The sequence below is a fragment of the Anser cygnoides genome, chromosome 10 (assembly GCF_040182565.1).
Source record: "Anser cygnoides isolate HZ-2024a breed goose chromosome 10, Taihu_goose_T2T_genome, whole genome shotgun sequence".
NCBI lineage: Eukaryota > Metazoa > Chordata > Aves > Anseriformes > Anatidae > Anser > Anser cygnoides.
Window position 1 is genome coordinate 13011858 of NC_089882.1, and position 18190 is coordinate 13030047.

The 18190-nt window shown below is 44.8% G+C and overlaps 1 long non-coding RNA gene across 1 annotated transcript in view; it reads left to right on the forward strand.

Annotated features, from left to right (window-relative positions):
• LOC136791594 (uncharacterized) overlaps positions 1 to 18190 on the forward strand; it is a 116708-nt gene that overhangs the window by 86678 nt on the left and 11840 nt on the right. Inside the window, exon 7 of the long non-coding RNA XR_010833898.1 lies at positions 11486 to 11643. This is a non-coding gene — a long non-coding RNA (uncharacterized lncRNA). The remainder of the gene's footprint in view (positions 1 to 11485; positions 11644 to 18190) is intronic.

The following is an 18190-nucleotide window of genomic DNA, read 5'->3' on the forward strand; positions in this document are numbered from 1 at the left end:
CAGCATTTGTAGGAATGGGTTGCTTTAACAACAGATATTGGAAAACCAAGCGCACAAGATCAAATCTTTGTTTTCTTTGTCCCTTGAGCAAGCTGGCTGGGGACACATTTTTTATAACCCTCCTCATTTACAGATTGCATTCACGACAGAAAATCTTGGGCTAGGAAAGCATTTGTGCCCGGTTTGAAGTTTGCTTGGTTTTATGTGTGGGTTTGTACCGTCTCAAGGAATCCACACTTGAATTTTGAGTTCCACAAATAAACATCATACTGCTTCCCTAAGTACAACATCAGTAGGACAGCAGAACAGTGCACAGTCCTTTATGCCAATAATCTTACAAGCTTCCTGAGTAGAAGACAGCTAACCTGAGTTAATTGCCAGTACACCAAGGTATTGGAGCAGGAGAACTGCTCTGGCACAGGCGTTGCAGTGATTTTCTTACTTGCATTAGCGGAGGGTCTACAACAAGCATGTGAATTTTAACTACTGCAGCAGCAAATTCTGTCAAAAAGAAAGAAAATCAGGTAGCTCTTCAAGCTTTTAAAGAGTACTTGTTTACTGACAGAATCAGTGCAAGACCATGTGCTCACTGACAACAAAGAATAGAACTTTATCCCACAGCACATCAAGGCCAAAACTCACCTGTGTGAGAGAGAAGATTTTAGTGTGCTGGGAGCTGTAGTCCTCCAAAGGTGCTCAGTCTATAGAAAAAAGCACATATGAGGTATCCAGATACTAATTCTCATCAATGTCAAAACTAAGAACTCTCTAGAAAGGAAAGAGTTAACTTGGTTTTCGATGGAAAACTGCTCATCTTGTCCAGTTGTTGGCACTTGTCAGTGGACCCAATCCATCAGCGGGACATGGTGCTGGTGTGGGGCTGGCATTTGTGATGGGACAGTGCACGTGGCCCTAGTTTTCTGTAACACTTTTTTTGGAATGAATTGAATCATTTTGCAATTCAGCACGGACTTCTCAGTGAAAGTAGAAGTTGCTTAAAGGATGGACTTAGTAAAAACAGTGTTGTCTAAGAGCCTGTTTTAGTACCCCAATTTGGTGTGACTCTCATTGTTTGTGGAAGAGTTGCATTCATGTCAAAATATAGCGATGAGAGGATGAATCATGTTCTGGAATCTTTAATGCAGAAAAGAAAAACATGTAATTTAAGTTGGAGTGATTTATGGTATGAACCCATTCCATCAGGGGCACATCTGAAGAAGTATGAAGGGTGTCCTCATATTTACAATACATGAGCCAAAACCAGAGAGCGTGGTGTCCAAGTTGTTTTTCACAAACCAGGCATGACACCCTCTTCTTGACATCGCCTGACAACTAGACATTGTTAGTGGGTTATGTTAATGTATATTAAGGCAGGAAAATTGTTGGCATTTGCTTGATAATTAATTCAGAAATGATGACATTTGTAAAGCCTTTACAATGCAGTTTATAAGAGGTTATTTCAATACATGTATTGCAGCAGAGCACAAGAGGGGATATTTGCATAATGCCTTGGATGTGCTCAGACTTTCCTCAAATCTCTGTATTGATGTGGCTACCACAGGCTTGGGAAAATGACAGAAAAGTGCCAGACTTGGCAAAGCCCAGAATACAGGTTTGGCTCCCAGTATGTGCAAGCTAGCTCTAGACAGTGCCCGATTTTGAAGCCAGGTGGTGTGCCCCAGTATTTCATCCTGTCCTTGTTCTGGGACCATGGTGAGTCCCAGAAGCCAAGGCAAACACAAAGCTAGCTTTTGCTGGGTTATGTTTGGCTGACATTTCCTGAAGGGAAGAGCTCAGGAAAATAAAAATTTAATATTTATTGGGCATCATAATAAAAATAGGAGTAATAGCAGCTCATTAAACAGAGCAGTTGCATTTCCCTCTTTTACTTCTGAGAGGCCAGTGGGAGAAACAAGCAAAGCAGTCTGTAGCGGGGAGAAGGGATTAATTCTCCCTTTATCTAGCAGAAAGGAACATTTTCTGCAAAACTACTTTGGGAAGAAACTATTTATTCTGTATTTGAAAGGCTGATTAGGTAGCCCAGATCAGGTATAGCCTAGATCACGTATAGCCAACCACTATCTTGCAGGAAACAAACAAACTTTCCATTAGTTCTGCTCTTTGGTGGTTTAAAATGGCCGTGGATGCAGCGTTGGAAATAGCTGGGAACATCTGGAAGGGACTGCATGTTCCACTAGCAAGACCATCTACCTAGACCTGGGGTACAGTGTACCAACCTGTCAGCTGGAATTTTCTACCTGTTCTCTCAGTTGTGCCCTGTTTGCTTTTTTTGTGAGTTCGATGCTGTCAATGTTTAGACTTACCTCTCTGAGCTCTTTGGGTGGAAAAAAAAAAAAAAAATGATGGGGTTTGGATAATTAACCACTATTTTGCGGTATTTACTGCGACGTTGTCTCCTGTAGTGTTTGGCACAGAAAAAGGATTGGGAGCTAAATCCATTAAAAGATGCGAATACCTATGTGTTGTGTAATTTTCCTTGTAGCTATTTAAATTCAGCATTAACAACCCCAAAGGGGCAAAAACTAAGTAATTATCATTTCCTATGAGCTAATGTAAGGAATTCTGAACCGAGCATGGTGGTTTTCATAAATCTCACTCTTGTATGTGCACTCATCTAATGCAATATATAAGGTCCCGTAAAGTCCCTAAAGGTGGGTAGCACACAGCTGGCCTTTGGGGCTGTGGGAAAAGAGTAGCAGGTAAATGAAGGCAGATACTACATCTGCAGGCTCCTCAGGTCCACCTTGCCTGTTGGATGACCCTGAAGATGGTAAAATAGGAAAGGGGACTTCTTCCACATCAGCAAAGGAGAAAAGAGATGTGTGGGAATGTGCTGGATACCTGTAATGGTCACCTTGCTTTTTCTGTCTTCATCTCTAGGGTGGAAAACTTGGGGGTGATAAAATGTGGACGCAACCCCATTTTTCCTAAATAATTTGCAGGAGTTCAGAGAAGGCCAAGAGGTCTTTTTACCAGAACTGGATTATTGTAGCCACAGCTTTTGGTACTAAGGCCATGAGGAGCCAGAGCTGCAGAACAGATCAGTGGATAGATAGCCTGTCCCTAAAGCCTTGGGACTTCATCCAAACAATGCAACCTCAATAGCATTGTCCTTCACTATCAACAAAGCACTCTGCACCTGGTTCATGTGTTACTGATACCACAGGGCTTCCTACCTTACAGTACTTTGTGCCTGACACATATGGAGAAAGGAGCAGATGTGTACCATTGTCATAGACTCATAGAGTAACTATGGGTGGAGGAGACCTCTGGAGGTTTCTGGTCCAACTTCCTTCTCAAAGTAGTGTTAACTTCCAAGTCCACATAAACAGGTCTACCCAGGGAAGCATGAGAATTTAGTCCATCATATTTGATGGTATATTTGGGTACTTACTACAAATAATGTGTTCTAGCTTATTGTCTATACCTAGCATTTTATCCCAAAGTGATCTTCCATTTTGAGGTTCTGCTCGAAAAACAAAAGGTAATATCTTAATATTTAGCAAATGTAAGAATAGGCAGGATAGTAGAACTGCTTTCTGGCACTGTGTATTCCAAGAAGAATCACAAATTGATTAGGGAAGCTTTTTTAAAAAAATGATTCTGGGGATCTGCCTTTAGCCATGTTATGCATTTATTCTTGGAAAGGTTGCCGTGTTATGATGTTTTAGGTTAGACACACCAAAGTTAAAAGTTATACTTCCCTCAGCTTTATCTTCTGATCTTGAAATGAAATCTCAATGTATTTGTAGACTGGGGAAAAAGAAAGACCCAAACCCAGCAGCAACAAATTGTTCCCTTCATGATACAAGGATATACTTTTATTGGTTTATGGATTTGTTTCCCCCTTGTCACTTGGCTGCATTGCAGAGTCATAATCATTACCTTTTAACACCAGAATGAAGCAGATTTGCTCCGTATGTCTCATACTGTATGTTGCTCCATTATCTGCTCTAGCTGTGCCCATAGCCCTGTGACTCCCATGTCAATGCTGCAAGAGCCAGTAAATCGCAAGCTCTTGGCAATAGCAGCAACTATTCCCCCTGCAAATATTGCATTATATTCCCTGGCAAAAGAGAACATCTAATGGAGTACAGATGATGTGAATTAATCTCCGAATAAGCATTTAATTTGTTGGCCAAGATGTGATTGCCCTTTTTTTGTAGCATTCTCATAATGAACATAAAAAGATTACAAGATTTGTGAATGTAGTCAGTCCTGTGGAAGCTCTGGCAGCTGTCTCTGCTTTGACTTCATTTTTTTCCCCTTAGTAATTAAAAACACTTCTACATGTTCAGAACCCAACCATCATTATGGGCACTTCCAGAACAAGATGTGGGATTCAGAGCTCCATAACCTCACTTAGCCCCTTCCAGCCAGAAAAGCTGAAGAAAGGTGAGATGAGACTTTGTTTGAAAAATGTATTTCTTGCACAGGTTATTAGAACTGAATATGTTGGTTTGTCTACAAGCACATGAGTTAAAACTATTGCTGTTGCTGAGATGCAGGACACTGAGACGTATCCCTCCTCTTGGGTAAACCTTGCTTTCATTAGGCTCAGCAAAGAGCACGCCGCAGTGGCCTACAATAAATCTCAACCCCAACCATTTCCAAAGCACTGTATAACATGGAGGAGAATAGATTTTGGTAATTACATAAAACTTTGGTTAAAACTACATAGAATACATGTGAATATTCACAAACTCGTTAGCAGAAGATGAGAGGAAGACCTTGTGACTTTCCGGACAACGGGAGGGTCTTGCACCAGGAGTGCGTTTACATTATGACAGAGGAACTGGAAACGGGGAGGGATGAGAGAGATGAGTAGAAAATCCGGAAGGTTCTTTTGAACTGATCCTGGAAACAGTGGGGTGTAGATAAGATATTGCAGGCAAGCTTGTCTTGGATCAGAGAAATCAGGGGGCTGGGGGACCTGGATCCCAGCAGCACTGCACTAGACTCCATCCTACAGCTTGTGGGGTCTCCGGTTCCTGATGCAGCTGAAGCTACGTGCCTGCACTGACCAGGATGGGGCTAGCCCTCATCTCCACCTTCTGCATGGGGCAAGAAGCTGGGGAATTGCACTGGAGAGGTCGGTGCCATGGGCAGCTGGGGAGGATCCATGAATAGGGGACTTCACCATCCTCTATGGCAAGAAGCAGTCGTGGCCTGAAGGAATGGAGATGCGGTCAAGGACTTAGTGTTTAAAAAAGGAGGTGGTGACAGGAAGATTTGCAAGCAACAGATGTGGAGAAGAAGGAGAGTTCAGGGTCAAGGAGGATGGTGCTGCTGGTTCAGGGGCAAAAAGGAGGCAGCTGGAGACGGGGTGGTGGGTGCTGGGCCATGTTCGAAAGTGGGCTTCTCAAATGGCTGTCACTCTTTTTGGCAGTTAGTGCATGTGGCAGGTTGGCACAGCTCAGAGCCGTGTTTCCAGCCCCTGGGGCTCTTGGTTGCAGGGGAAGATTTTCTTCTCCAGCGTATTTCTGCAGGGCTGGTGTTAGGAGGTGGGAAAATGTCGTCTTCGGCTAAAGCCAAGGAGTGGAGGAAAGATAGCTGGGGTTTTATTTCTGGTCCCAACACAGGTGTAAGGTTTGCAGGAGTCATTTAACCTCCCATTTTCCTTAATATAGAAGAGAATAATAACCTCTTTTTATCTTGTAAGGATATTTTAAGGCTTAATTCCCTAGTGAAGCACATCTGAAGTAAAAATTGCTGGTGAGAGGTAGAAAACTGACAGCAATGCTCACACATCTGGGACTTTGTTAAAAGTATTTGACTGTTAACCCTTACCCCATAGGACATCCACATTTTGGCATCCGTTCTCCTGTTTTACAATGTTTGTGCAAGTGTTGTTTGCTGTTTTCCCGGTTAAACTCATGTGACGAGGTCAGATGGCTTCTTGTCTGATACAGAGATGTCAGATCGACTTTGACAGCAAACTGCAGTGGGGCCCAACCACCAACATCAGGTGCCGTGTTGTAATTTTCCCTATTCTGTAGCAGAGTGCTCAGGGGTGATACAGCCAGGTCTAGATTCAGTGCAGTTCAGCTGACGGGTAACTGGGAACACTAGGAAAAAGAAGAGCAATTTCTTTACAGCAATTTGGGTAAAAATGTACCCATTCCTCCTGTGGCTCTCATATGTCACAAAAATTCCCAGAGCATATGCCGCATGATTTTCAAGGATGATGAACACTCACATTTCCTTGTGTCCAATGGAATCATGACATTAATTTATTTACCGACTGGCTGACTTCTAGCAAGAAACCCCAAGAAGGGGAAGTGCAACGTGACTGTGAGTTTCGCAAATTGACATGATGCAGGAAAATCTTAAACATCTTGAAAATCTTTTTTGTTAAAATTGCATTTTTCACGTTCATTAGGGTTCTCTTTGTTCTGCAGTGTGGGAGGGAGGAAAAAAACAAGGTCTTTCTTTTTTAATGTGCACTTTGCTTTGTGTACCTTAGGACGTTCACCATGTGGAGGAGCCATATAGATTGGCTAACCTGTCCCATGTGTGATAAAAGCGTCAAGTACCAGGTACGATGGGGATACTTTTGTACTGATGGGCCGCTCTGCTCAGGAATAGTCAGTGTTCTCCTGGGCAGATAACCTCTATAGACAAGAGAAGAGAAGCAAACTCAGCCAGGAGGAAGCATTTTTTTTTGTTATTTTATTCCTGTTATATGACTGGGAGAGAAAGGTGCGAAAATGATGCAGTTTTCTTGGGTTTGTTGGGTGTTTGTGACAGAGCTGCACTATAACCTAGTCTACTGGCACCTGGCATTTAACTTAGCCATTGAACTGCACTCGTTCTCCCCTGAGCCTCAGAGGTGACTGATCATTTTAAATTACTCCTCAAACTGATTGATTGAATTCCATCTATATGGATCTATTTTACTGTTAGGAGAGCTGCTGCGTGTTTCACTGGGATTCCCCCCATCTTCCCACCCCTGCCCCTGGGGTTTGCTGTGTGCAGTTTTGTATCCCGTAAGTTTTCCTTGAAAATTCAGATTCATTCACTTCCATGAATGCACGATTCACAGTGGAGCTGACACATTTCATTAAGCTCAGCACATTGCGTAGAGGCTTGGCAAAGGGTCCCTGGGCTTTATTCAACCCAGACACACCGTGTGACCAGCTGTCACAGGCTGTGTTGTAAAATTAGAAGAAAACCATAAAACAGAGTTGAGGGAAAGGAAAAAATTGTCCCTCTCTGGGGACAGCACTTTGAGTTGTGACAAAAGATTCTCAGAGCTCATCAGACGCACACAAAAGCTTTGTGCAGAACTCAGCTGGTTTCATTTTGCATGCTTGAACGTTATACCGTGGGTAGGTGCCACCGTACAAAGGATTCACCTTGTTCCTGCTGCAGCACAAAGTTGTGCTTTTAACCGGCTGTCCAGGGCACATAGCTGCTGGTGGAACAGTGTATCCTTTTAACCAGGCTGCAGGATTAAAAACAACCTGTGAAAACATTGCCTCTGCTCTGTTACATTAGGGAACAGTGTTAAGAGTGGAGAGTTGTGCAGCTCTTTTTGTAAAGGAGCTAAAATCTATATTCACTAGATCTTGCTGAATCTGGGGTAGGTGGCCACACATACTGATTGTCCTCATTTTGCAGAGCTCTTTTTCCCCATGCTGTGAGGTAGCAGCACGTTGTGGCATTCTTCACCATACAGATGCATCTGAGCATGGGTTTTGGGGGGCTGTTATGTGGCCCCAACCCTAAGCACTGCAAAGCTATGGCCTCTCCTGTTGACTCCGCATAGACAATGTAGCAGGGTGGTTATCAGAGTGCTTTTCATGCATAGGATGATGGATCAGGAGAGGGGGACCTGGAATGCATGTGTTTGAGGCCTCCTTTTGGGGAAACATCCAGCAGGAATCAGCTGGTGCGTGAGGTTTGTGGTATCTGATTAAATATTTAGACTTGTACGTGTTTGAATGTTAGGACTCTGTTGCATTTAAGGGATCCTTTGGAGATACTGAAGGCTTTTCTGTGTTTCCTTTTGATGTCAGATGTCTGAAACAGGACTCCCCCAGGTAGTGAATATGAGGAAACTATGTCCTGAGTGAATTGTCCACAGTCAAACAGCAAGTGAGTAACAGAGCCAGGACAGAACTCCCATTTCTTGACTTTCAGTGTTGCAGCCTAACTACCAGGTGTCGTTTTTATTGTCACTATTTTAGATAATTGGATGATGTATAAATAGGTCATAGCTTTGGTAGAGAAATAATTGCAGACCTCAAGGCACTGATAGATGACTACTGTAGATGCTAACAAAATTAGTTAATCAACGGTGGTAAAATTATATCATCATCCAGTAAGTGAAGCATGAAACACTGCGACTGGAATCTGTTCCGCGCCTGCTGTTTACCTTGACTCATGCCAATTTATAAAATGGGTTAAGCTATTTCCATTCTAGCATCATGTTCTCCATGTGGGAGAAAGCTTGCCTAATGAAATGCTTCCAAGTGAAAAATTATGTTCCAAAGCTCATTAATCTCTTTCCTCTGTGATAAGGAGATGCAGTTATATGTCCGTGATGAATCCTGACCCCTCTGGTGCGGAGGTGGTAGCAGAACTGTGTGCAATGTGGAAATGAAATACATGTTAGGTTCACATTTGTTTATATTTAAGGGCCGCACATAACCCTGGATAGAAGAACAGCTTCTTGAAGGCGTCAACTGGCAACTGCAGTGACTGTTCCGTGTGATGCTATCAGTTCCATTCATCCCTTGTAATTGGGTCAGTTTGTTGAAAAGCAGACAACGAAGCTGCTGAGGTGTGTCAGTACAGTAAAGGAAGGTTTCGGTCCAGGCCTGTTCTCAGTTGGACTTGGTGGTGTCAGGTCCCCGTTCCGTACACTGACACAGCTCGAGTACTGGAGAAAGCCCCTGTGTGCTTCATGATTGCTCTGGCTGTGCTCTGGGGTGGATTTGGGCCTGGAAAAGACCGGGCAACCTGGTTTCAGTAGGTATACTGAAGTAGTAGGTGTACTCTTTTTAAGCATAGTACAGATCCTTTGAGTCTGAGTTACAGCAGAAAATATCAGGCTAATCCAGCATGATACACTGCACAGGAACAGATGTGGCTTTTTGCAATACACAGACAGAGATCCTACTAGCAGCATTATTCTCTTCATAAATGGGTTGAAAAGGAACTCGGATATAGGGAAGCAGTAGGATGGTACCCAAATCCACAGGCAGCGTTGTGAATGGGTGTGTGGGGTGACAACGCGAGGAAAACTGAATTATGATCTTAGGGTTCTCAGTGCCTTATCCATAAGGAGGTGGTAGCATTCAGCATCTCAAAAGATTTAACCCAGGAAGGGATATCTGGCATTTTCCCTTATTTTTGTTGTGCTCCTATATGTTTTTTATGACAATAAACATCAGGTACAGCCATTCTATAAGCCATATAGCATGGTCGCACACAGAAATGCTTTTCCCTGAGGAGCTATGGGATTTCACAGCACTTTTTTTTTTTTTCCCCTTTTTTCCAGCTGGGGATCTGAGGAACAAGGCTGTTTGTCAGGCAGCGTTTTTGTCTGAAGTGGGATGTGACTGGCCTTCCCAATGAAGGGCTTTCAAATGGGCTGCCTGGGGGATCGTACAACAAACTTGCCCTCTCTGCAGTAGTAAAAGAGCGGCTCTGATGTAGCTGGCCTAGCAAAGCAGATTTACAGAAGCAAAGGCCTCTCGAGGGAGCAAAGCCAGCTGGAGTGTCCTCTTGACTGAGCAAATCGTAAAGGGGGTCCTTATTCTGCTGGGAAGAAGTTGTGGGATTGGCTTTACTCTCAGCCTTTGGCAAGAGGGACGTGTCCGCAGCAGGGAGAGGGTTTTGTCCTGAAAGTCTGCATGGTATGGCTACACTCCTTCCTCAGCACAGGGCTTTCTTGGCTCTGGTTGGGGGGGCTAGGGAAGGCACAATTGAATTGAGAGCGATCCTACAATCACTTCACTAGCAACAGGAGCTCGAACAGGCCCCAGATCTGCGGAGGAAGGATGTACATTCATGCTGCTTTTATTCTTTTGTCTGCCAGCGTCAGCTGAAAAGTCCTTAGGCTTTGCATCTTACTGTCTGTTTGATGCTCTTTGTTTTTCCAGACAGGGGTTTGTATTGATTCAGAAATAATCAAGTGGTTCTTGTCATCCTCAGTCCTGCTATTAGGCATTTTAAGTGTGTGTATGCGGACAGAACTGCCTGCCTGATGTGTGCAGTGACTGTCACGTGTAGGCTCAGGCGTTTTGTTTGCAACTTCTGAAGCCTCTTCCCAAAATAGTTAGTAGATGCATTTTTACCTTTTGATAGATCAATTTTTCCCTTTTTTGTAAGGTATTATTTGTAAAAAGAAGGAAAATGACTGATGCTGTTCCCTTGGGGTTTTTATATCCAGAATGACCCCTCACCAAATGTAATACTACCAGACTGGGCAGCAAGGTTTGATCCTCAGAAATGTGATGGCTTAGGCCTTTTTAATTCAAATTCATGTCTCTGGTAATTCATTTAGCAAGAAAAGCTCATATGGAAGCAACATCTTTAAGTATATGCAGTTCTTAAAACCTGGTTTTGAGGTTTTGAAGGGTAGTTTAGCTTTGGCAATTGACCGTTGGTGTGACTATTACTGTGTTTTCCATGGTAAGGGCTGTTACTTTTCTTCAGTCCACAAAAAAAAAAACAAACCACCACCACCACCAAAAACTGTAATTCTGTTGAGCAGGGATACCACAGAGTCAGTCTGGTACATGTGAACCAATTGATTTCTAACAGACTTCAGAAATGGACTGCTTTCTGAAATAAGAATTATCACTAGCATTAAAATTAGTGAAGATGAATTTCTGCTCTCAGTAAATCCAAGGTTTGAACATAGAGAATGACAGATAGCATTTCATTTACCAATTGACATCTTGGTAATAATCCCCCTGAATAAAAATCATGGACATAAAAGCATTTGCACAGATGTGTTGTACAAATAACGTACCTCTAGATGTGGAAATACCCCTGGAGCCCTCTAAGGCAAGAACCCAAATCAAGGTAGGACAAACGCGTGGAAAGCGTAGCGTGAGCTACATCCGTGGTTTAGCTGTGGGGTAACTTACCATCTCTGTACCTCAGTCTTCCCATCTGCAGTCTGTGAACAGTAACACCACGCTTCTCAAAACTGTTGGGAAAATTCACGGATGAGAGTTTATAAAATAATTTGAGGTCCTCTGGTAGCGAAGTGACATATTTAAATTAGAGTCAGAACTGCACCAGATACTGTGTTCGGGCATGGACCATGGCTTGATTCAGATGCTGTAGGTAAATCTAAATCCGTGCCATGGTCACTACGTCTGCAGAGAATGGCTGTTTTCCTTTTAATCTGCTGTTCTTCAGTGGGTCTCCAGCCTTTTCTAGCCTGTCTTCGTGAAATGAATTTTCCCCATTCAAAAGCAGCAGCGTTTTATTTTTGTTTTAGCTGTGCTTGGGAATGCAGAGCAATTCAATCAAGAGGAAAATACACCATGAAAAGCTCTGAAAGCCCTGAGGTCAAGGATCTGAAGTTACCCACAATATTAATGACAAACCAGTGGCTGCGCCATGGCAACGGACAGAAGAATATGTGGCGTGGAAACCGTAAGTAGTGTGGGGCTTTGAAAGAGCACAACCGGGAGAAAAATGGAAATTACATGATGTTCTCTCTGTTCTGTGCTAGGACAGCCATGTACAGTCTAATCCCTAATGTTGGCAAGTCCAAGATTTTCAAAAGGGCCCTGTAAGAGATGGAGAAAGGAGTTGGTTTTGCAATTAGGCTGCTGAAAAGTTTTTTAAAAGGAGAAAGGTTTGGGCAGGAGAAAGTTAAATAAAAATGCTTTATAAAAAAAAAAAGAAAAAAAAAGGGAAGGATGTTGGTGTTATGGGATCTCCACGCTTGGATTCTCCTCTGGGATCCCCTGCTTGGTCCAAGTGAGTCACTATGAAAAATCAAGTTGGTGTTTGACTTGATCAGAAACACGAACCTCAGCTCCTTTGTCAGAGCTGGGAATAGCAGCAGTAAGTTGGGCTGATTCAGAGGATGTTTGGGTTTCTTGTGAGGTGAAAGAATTGTTTGCAAAACCACTTCTAGATAGAGTAGCCTGCTACTATTTACTTTTGCTAGAAGGCTGTGCTTCTGTGACCATCTCTGCTGGCTTGTGGTACAGGGGACAATAAATGGAAGATGGGGAGGGCTTGACCCATCCTGCTCTTGCACAGCACTGCTAGGGGAGAGGTATCGAGGCAGGGAGATTGGCAGCTTTCTGCTGCCCAGAGAAAACTACGGTTCTTATGGTCAGAAGTGTGAGAACTGTATCAGAAAAAGCTGAATAACCTCCATAAGAGTGGTCCTGCTGTAGTCATGGCCCTACTGTCACCTTCATTCTGCTAGCAGGTGAGGCACTGATGAGATAACTCTCTTAAACATGGGACGCTTTTACCTTGCATAAACCTCCTTTTGCTGGCTGAGCAGTGTGGCACCTATGGTTAGTCTGCACCAATTTGTACTGCTCTGGTTCAGGCTTCCACAAACGTTTTTCTTTTGGCACCAATGACCGCAGCAAGTAGCTGACAGTGATGGAACGGGGCCGTACAAGCCACTGGTGATCCACATACCGTGACTTGGCTACCCCAATCTAGAGCAATTGTATTTTTGTTGTCATATTGCACAGTGTGCCTGATCTCAGGTGGCACACATCAGCATCAGTGCCAGCACTTGCAACTTTGCATGTTGTTGTTCTTCACAAATGCCCTTTTTGCTCTTCTCTTTAGCTGCGTGAGCACTGCAGCCATATAGCCTTGCACAGAGCTTTGTGTATGTGCAGGCTTTTTTTCCTTTTTTAAGCCATCCCCTACTTTTCAGAACGCTGGTGTTATAGTTAGTGACTCAAAACCGGGTCATGCTAAACTGGATTGCTGAGCAGCCCGTGGTTCTGTGCTGCTGTAAGAGCTGTTGCTGTAGTATTTGTTCTGTACCCTGGCTATCAGATGACCTAATTCTCTTTGTGAGAACAGGCAGCGCACTTGAGCAGGGAGAGATCTGAGGACAGCCCCGTGCAGGAATCTGCCCATTGAATCTGGTGGGTTAAAGGAACTGGCTGGCAACAAGTGAATGAGAACACGGAAAAGAAGCATATAAGGCCTGGGGGGAGGAGGAGAATGGTAGGAAAGCAGCTTGACCTGGAAATGGGAAAAAGCAACAGAGGAGGGTGGCATGACTTTGTAGAAGTTCATTAAACATCAGTAGCAGAGTGGGCAGGGGAAGGAAAACCACTGAAATCAGAGAAGAACATTAAAAAAAGAAAAAAAGTTCCCTAGATAAAGGATAAAAGCAAGAACTGGGGAAGCAGTGAACTTTGCCGTTGCTGTAAATGCTGCAGAGGATTGCTTAGCACCTAAAATATGCCCATAAGACCCTTTTGATGGTAGGAAAGGCAGTAGCTCAGGAGGTATTGAATTCAGAACAGGAGCGCTGTGCAGCTTCTGGGCACTCTGGTGGGCAGTCTCCTTTGAAGCACCCTTTGATTACTTGGGAAAAGCTGGGATTAAATGACAGAAGGGAACAGAAAGTTCAGCTGGGACATGTGGCTGAGAAATGTGACTGTGTTTTCCTCTGCCAGTTGACATTTGTTGGGTACCTTTTAACTTCTTGTTTTAGCGTATTGTTCAGTGGCTACTCAGCTGACTTTGCGTATTTTACTTCTGAACATGGAAGAGTTGCATCTTTGCATCTCTAATGCTTGTGGCTTTGCAGCTCCAGCGATACAGCAAACAGAAACAAGATGAAGCTGGCTCGTCATTAGCACTATTATTTCCTGACGACATGCTGCTTTCCAAAATAATCTTATCTGTAGCAACTCAGTTAACTTTTAACCACCTCCTTCACGTGGATCCTCTTCTCCTTGTAACTGGTATAAATGTCTAACGTGGTTATGAATAGATAGAAATGGTGATGAAGAGTGAGTGCGAGAGCGATGGAGAAATGCACATGCTTGGATTAAGAGTGATCCAGAGTTCAGTTTCTGTGGCACTATTTTGTTGACTGGTGTCAGCAGGGCAGGGGTGTGCTCCAGGTTCCTTCCTATTTTCTACACCTGGCCAGGACTGGCAGCCCCAGACAGTGCCATGGTGGATCTGCAGGAATCTGGCATCTGCCTTAGAATGAAGGAGCAGGACAAGACCAATGACCACGTTTGGGGCAGAAGAGAAGTGTTGTCTCTGCTGTATACTGATGGAGGAACCTGTGTTAGTTTTTAGTCGTTGTTGCTCCCCAAAATTGGGAGAATTTGCTTCCAGCAGAATTTGCTACCGTGCAGGGAGGCTGGGGACAGAGAGAGATGGAGAGGAGGAGCAGGGTCTGTCCATGCACGACTGTGATTGCCATGTTATTGAACGTGTCTAGCGTGATGGATGTCCTTATCCGTTGGACATTTTGCTAATTCTCTCTCCAAGGGTTATAATTTTGCTGGTCAGACTAGGTATTGAAAACTCTGAGCAACTCTTCCCTACACAAATGGCCCAGATGTTGCACTAGGTCTATGGAGCTACAGAGCTGCCTTTCTGGCTGCTTTCTTCACTGTCCTCACTAATCCCTTGCTATTTCATAAGGTAGTTGTGTGGCTCTGGACCAGAGCTGCCTCTTGAGTATAACTTCTCATGCACTTGCTGTGCCCCATAACCAGCAGTGGGGCCTGTGGGGCTCTGGGGACTTCAGATCTATCTGGAATTAAACCAGGAGGGGGCTGAATTTGCTGTCACTGCATGCACAGCCCAGTGCCAACACGTGTTAGAGCAGCGAGACCCCAGTGGAGCTGCTATCCTTGCCTGTGTGGCGTATTCCCAGGCTTGCAGAATTCATGGTGTGTCTCGTGGGCTTTGGCTGCCCGAGACTTTCAGTATGCAAAAGAAGGTTGGCCACTGCTCCTCCAGCTGTTCGTGAAGTGATACGTGTCAGTGGTAACCCCGCGTGTAATATCAGAAACAGCAGCCGCAGATGGAAAATCACCAAAGTGCAAGTCGTACTGACATGTTCAACGCCTGACATCAGATTCCTCGGAAAAGATCCTGAGGAATCTGGGAACCGTGGCACATGATGGATTATTTCTGGTTTGGCCTGTCTCCCCTGTGCAGCTTTATTTCTGTCAGTCTCTGCTTCTGACAGCTGGAGGGTTGTGGAAATGCAGCTCATCTCTTGCTGCCTTTACTATTCCTGCACTGCTAATAGGTTGGCGTAAGTCTGAGTGTGACACATGCGAATGTTTATCATATGTCCTAAGGTGACAAAGTCCTGGAGTACAGTCTGCTCTGTTCTTTCCAGCAAGGATGCAAAAAATAATCATGCATGGTTGCTGGGAGCAGAAGATATGCTAGTACTCCAGCCATTACATTCCGTCAGAGTTTGTGGGCAATTATGCACCCAGAAAAACAGCTTACCATGGCTTGGAGAGAAGAGGCAGATTTAAAGCCCGTTGCTGTCTTCTGATCCCTGGCAATAAAACATGCAAAGACTACATCCAGCTCTTGCTAGCTTATCGGGGGGCATGCTCCTAGCTGTTCTGTCACGGTTTTTCCACTGACCCTCGTTGCAGAATCAGCTGTTGATGCTCTGCCCGGGCAGCGCTGGGCAGGACCTGCGAATTGCAGAGCACGGGGTCCCCTGGATGCCAAGCCCTCTGCATGGCTCTCAGCACTGTGCAGGTGTGGGGTGGGATGCAGGGAGCAATGCTGGTCCGTGTAATCACGAGCTTTGGGCCCAGCCTGTCAAACTCTGAGTGCTCCCGGGTCCATGGTGCTGCCCGTGGCACTCAGGACGTTCAGTACCCGCTGCACAGATCTGGCAGGATGCTTTTAGCCAGGCTGAGGTGGTCCTGCTTTGGTGTGGGAGGGACAACCTAGGTGGCTTCTTTCAGCCTGTTTCCAAAGGGCTTGAAGAACCTACAGACTGCACAATGCTACAGCTTCCACCAAGTTCTTTATAGTTGAGTTTCTCCCCCTGAGGATATCTACCAGTAGGAAAGAAAGAACCTGTCCAAACCTCAACCTGAAGCACAAATACAAACAAAGCTAAGCCCGAGCAAAGCTGCTGGATAATTCCACATCCCATTCCACTGGCATGGGTCAAAAACCAAGGCTGACACCAGGCTGGTAATGGCATTTCAACTCCAGATGCAGGTTTTCTTCTATAGTCTTGCATTTATATGACCGCAGTGTGCTGGTGGATGGACTCAGGCAGGCTGTGCAGCACTGTGTCACTGAGTAGTTAGCGCTGGTGTTGATATTAACTGCTCCGTCCTCTTTAATAACATTATTAGGCAGACTAAAATGAGAGTTAATTTATTTCAGGGCCTAGGCTCAGCTAAGGACTGAACCCCAGCTTTGAGCTCCTGCTGTGCAGCGTGGTGGTTTTCTAGCACAGATCCTGGGGAAATAGCGGTGCTGGTGGGAAGTGTGACTTTTCCTTGTGGATTGTTTGAATCCCATCACAGAGGTAGCAGGAGCAGCGACAGCTTTGGTGGCCTCCTGCCTTGGAAAAGCAGGGGAGCTCACTGTTGGGACTGTTGTTTCCTGGGCACTGGGGCCAAATTTGTTCTGTTAGTGAATCTGCTCTCATAACATGAGTCCTTCTAGGTATGCAAAGGGGACAAAATGACCCATTAGCTCTTGCAACAGTTCCAAAAAAAGAGCAAAAGTCCTGTACTGCTTGTTCACAGCCTTCCTGGCGTTTGCACAGGGGAAGTCTAATGCCATTCCCCTGCCATATTGTTTCCCATGAGTATCTGCCAAAGAATGCCTGATGCAAAAAATAAACCGTGGCAAGTGCCGTCTGTTTCCATTACTGTATGGGGAATCAGTGGCTTATGTAACGTGCAGCGTGAAACCATTGCAGAGATCAAATATAAATATTGCTCTATTGTGGAATGTACTGGGAGCATAGTTCACATTTTTGTGGCTGATGAAAAATCAAAGCTCATTATCACTCCTGAGGTTTACCCTCTCTGTGCGTTTGTGTGCGTGTCTTTCTATTTCTGTATATTAAAGGCTCTGGGTCAAATCCTGATATTCTGAGTCTATTTTTACTCGGTTGCTACTCAGGCAAAACTTCCATTGACACTAACTGGAAAGCTGCCTAAGTAAAGGGCTCTGAGGGAATTCAGAAGCTGGCTGTAACTCAGCTTCATTTTTTTTTACTTCTGAAATTCCCTTTCTTGAGGCTTGTCTTTGTATCTTTAAGCTTGCGTTAGCAAATCGTCGGCCGGTGCAAGCTGGCCTTGCAGTACTATAGCCAAACATTGATTTTTTTTTATGTCACTTGGATCTTTTCTGCTCACCATTTGGGATAAGTGTCCTGGGGGTCTGTCCTCTGTAGGACTTTCCCCATGGAAGGGGATGGGGATATGTGGGTGAAGCCAGCCAGATGGCAGCAGAGCTGTGCTGACTTGCACTGGCTATGGATCTGGCATGCAGAATATTTATCTTTTTTTTTTCTTTCTTTTTCTCCCTCATCATTGGAAACATTTGGAGCGTGCTGGCAGGAATTCAAACAAGTTGTCTCCAATCTCAAAGCCCTCCCTGCTGCTTTCCTCCTATCCTGCAGCTTCCGAGCTTGTTCTTCCTGAACCGGTGCCACTCCGTAGCACGAGGGCAGCAGGTTGGGATCTGGCATGGAAGGCCCCATGTGAAAGACACCTGAGGAGTAACTGGCTCGGGGAGTGAAATATATCCAGCGGATGAAAGGAAAGGGTCCTCTGGCAGCACATTGAAAGTGGATGTCAGGTGGAATCTCTGAATGGGGGGCAGACAGAAAGGAAGAATCATTTCTTTTTATCCTTAACTTGATTTTTGGTTTTTAGCCCTGCTAAAATCCTGCACTTGCTTCCTGGGAATGACTTGATGAGGAAGAGCACAGGCGAGGCCGTCCTAGACAGATGGTGCTGCAAAAAAAGGGTGGCAGTGAGGAGTCGTGGAAGGAAATGGAGGAGTGGGTGTGAAACGAGGACAGGGAGAGAGGGAGGATGTGTGACGCAGGCACAAGCAGGTCTGGGAGGAATGATGTAAAGCGGCACCTGAAGCGAGCAGGGGAGCTTGTGGTACGGGAAAGTCGTGTCCACAAGAAGCAGCTTGTAAAAGATCCCAGGCGCTTTCTGGGTTC